This window comes from Lepidothrix coronata, unplaced genomic scaffold, assembly GCF_001604755.1.
Source record: "Lepidothrix coronata isolate B3197 unplaced genomic scaffold, Lepidothrix_coronata-1.0 Scaffold27, whole genome shotgun sequence".
NCBI lineage: Eukaryota > Metazoa > Chordata > Aves > Passeriformes > Pipridae > Lepidothrix > Lepidothrix coronata.
Genome location: NW_016690207.1, coordinates 5,446,206 through 5,449,600, shown reverse-complemented (window position 1 = coordinate 5,449,600; position 3,395 = coordinate 5,446,206).

Sequence of the window (3,395 nt, the reverse complement as noted above, 5' to 3'; positions counted from 1 at the left end):
CTGGACCTGCTCCAGCCCCTCCATGTCCTTCCTGAGCTGAGGGCCCAGAGCTGGACACAGCACTCCAGGGGTGGCCTCACCAGCGCTGAGTCCAGGGGAACATCTCCCACCCTCAGCCCCTCCACCCTGGCCCCGAGCTCGGCACCCACCCCCGCAGTGGCGGGGTGAGGACGGGGGTCCCCACCTCGCTCATCCCCAAACGGCGGCGGCGGTGCCGGGCGGCTCCCGCGGGGTTGGGAGCGCCGAGGGCCGGAGCGCCGGGAGCTGCCGGCTCAATGCCGGGGCCTCGCTCCCACGAGCGGATGAAAGGCTCCCTGTCCAAACGGCATTAGACGCGCTGCGAAGGCTCATTCCCGATCGGTCACGCTCCGAGGCGCAGCTGCAAAACCCCCTCCGGGAGCCCGGGATGCTCCGGGGGCTTTGTTCGGGGCAGCCCCGCTTCCTGGGGAACCGTGACAAGACGATGGGATTACGGGGCAGGAGAAATAAAATAAAATAAAAATCGACCTCGGCTTGGGCCGCGCTGGCTGGGCGGAAAAACAAAGGGGACCCTCGAATTCCCCCGTGCTCCTGCCGGGAATGATGGCCCCACTGTGCTTGGGGAAGGGGCACAGAGAGGGCTTGAGGGTCCCCAAGGAGGGAGGATGGATTTTTGGTGGTGTTCTTCCCCAATTTCTGCTCCCAAATCCTAGCACTGAGCGAGCAAGGAAAAGGAGAAAAAACTCACAAGGAAGTAGACTTGATGAGGAGGGAAAACCTTGTGGGGAAGGAAACTTCAAAAGGAGGAAAACCTTGAAAGGAGGTAAAGCCTTGCAAGGAAGGAAACCTCCAAGGAGCAAAATCTTGCAAGGAGGAAAACTTTACATGGAAGAAAAACTTTGGATGCAGGAAAATCTCGCAAAGAAGGAAAACCTTGCAAGGAGATCAAACCTTGCAAGGAGGAAAGCCTTGGGCAAGGAAGGAAATCTTGCAAGGAGGAAAGTACTTGAAGGGGGAAAACCTGGCAAGGAAGTAAAACCTTGCAAGCAGGAGAAATCTTGTGAAGAAGGAAACCTTGCATGGAGGAAATCCTTCCAAGGAAGAAAACCTTGCATGGAGGAAATCCTTCCAAGGAAGGAAACCTCACCCGGAGGAAAACCTTTCATGGAGGAAAAATTGCAGATATAAGAAAAACCTCATATGGAGGAAAATCTTACAAGGAGGAAAGCGTTTGATAAGGAAGGAAATCCTGCAAGGAGGAAAACCTTGGGAGGAGAAAAACCATGCAAGGAAACAATACCTTGCAAAGCAGGAAAAGCCATGCCAGGAAATACTGCAGGGAGGAAAACCTTGAAAGGAAGGAAAACCTTGCAAGGAAGGAAACCCTGTGAGGAAGGAAATGCTGCAAGGAGGAAAAACCTGGAAGGAGGAAAACCTTCCAAGGAAGGAAACCTCTCAAGGAGGAGATTCTTGGAAGGAGGAAGGGAGCAGGTTGAAGGGAGTGGTTCTGCACCTTCCTCCCTCCCGGCACAAAGCCCGGCACGGTTTGGCCGAGGTTAATTGGGTTAGCACGGCTAAAGGGCGTAGCTTGTCCAGGCGCCTGCTCCCTAATGAGCATCTCATTTGAATCTATGCAAAATAGCAGGGAGCATGGAGACATGCTAATTAAAGCGATTGCTGTTCGCTAATTAAGCAGCAATTCCCCTGCCTGAGAGGGTATTCTCATGCAAATAGTGCCCAAGGAGGGGGAAAATCGCCCCAAAAACTGTGCAGGGAGGAATCTCAATTTGGCACCACCCCACGTCTGTGGAGCACCTTTGTTATAACCCTCATTTTGAGTATTTTTACCCCAAAAAAGCAGACTTGGTCTTTACTGTGTTGAGAGTGATCTTCAAGCCCTCGGCCTTTCCAGTGGCTGCCATAAATCAAGTGATTTAACGCCTGGGCTGAGCCAACCCTGATCTTGATTCATTTTGGGGCGTTTTCTTCAGATTACGGGATTTCTAATCCGCCAAGGATTTTTCTACTCTTCGTTTTCTTTTTTTTTTTTTTTTTTTTACCCTTTTACACTTGTGGAAATAATGACGTCCTACAGGAAGCCTCCTGAGGGATAAAATTAGGGCTGGTAAACACAGGGGAGTGCAGTGTATTGGTCTTGCAGGTTTGTCCGAAAACCAAGAGATTTTGTTCCAAGTCCATTTCTCTTTTTTTCCTAAACCTATTTCTCCTTTATTTTTAAACACAGGAACTGTATTTCTTTGCAGCCTGCTCCGTGTGTCGCTGAAGCCTTTCCAGGCAAAACCCTCCTCAGGATAAATCCCTTTCCAGTCACCATGTGTGGATGCGACCAAAATATAGCAAATTCTCCCCTCTCCCCCCCCAAAAAAAAGGCATGTTGGTCATATTCTGGGTGTATTTTGAGCATTTTGGAAGGCCCACATGCACGGGTGTGTGCTTGCACAGCTCTGTGGGTGCAGAGCTGCCAGGGGCTCAGTGGTCCACAGGGAAATTCTCTCCAGAAGCCATTTGCTTCACCTTGGGCTCTTGGGCTTTGCTGGACACTTGTGGAGCACCCTGAGGTTCCTTCTCTCCACATTTCCTATCCCAACCTCCGTGTTCTCTGTGTCTGTGGAAATGTCTTGCTTAAAACTTAGGGAATTGGGGCTTGGAGCAACATGGTCTAGTGGAAGGTGTCCCTGCACACGGCAGAGGGGTTGGACCTGGACAGTCTTTCCAGTCCCTTCCAACCCAAACAATTCCGGGATTCCACGATGGAGACACCCGCTTTTGATGGGATGATCACCACACCACCGTGGAAAAACCAGCTCCTGTTTTCCACCTGAATCCCGCTCAGCTGGCCAGGAGCCGCATCAGCGACCTCCCTTTATCCCAGGGCTGGGTGCGGGGCCGGGTGGGTCCACGGTCGCAGGGCTGCAGAGGTGCAGGTCCCGCAGATGCAGTGCCTGCAGGGGACACAGCTGTGGGGTGCAGGGCGGCGCGGGGTCCTGCTCCCGGGGGTGCCTGGAGCACGCATTCCCTGTCCTGCGTGGTCCCAGTCCTGGTTAGCTCGGGTGCCCGATCCTGCTGTGCCCGGTCCCGTTTGTTCGTGTGCCCTGTCCCGCCTGTTCCCCGTTTGTTCGGGTCCCCTATCCCGCGTGTTCCCGATTCTGTGTGTCCCCGCGTCCCGGTTTGTTCGGGTGCCCGATCCCGCGTGTCCCCGGTCCCGGTTTGTTCGGGTCCCCTGTCCCGCGTGTCCCCGGTCCCGGTTTGCTCGGGTGCCCTGTCTCGCGTGTCTCCCGGTCCCGGTTTATTCGGGTACCCCGTCCCGCGTGTTCCCGATCCTGCGTGTCCCCGGTCCCGCTTTGCTCGAGTGCTCGGTCCCACGTGTTCCCGATCCCGCGTGTCCCCAGGTCCCG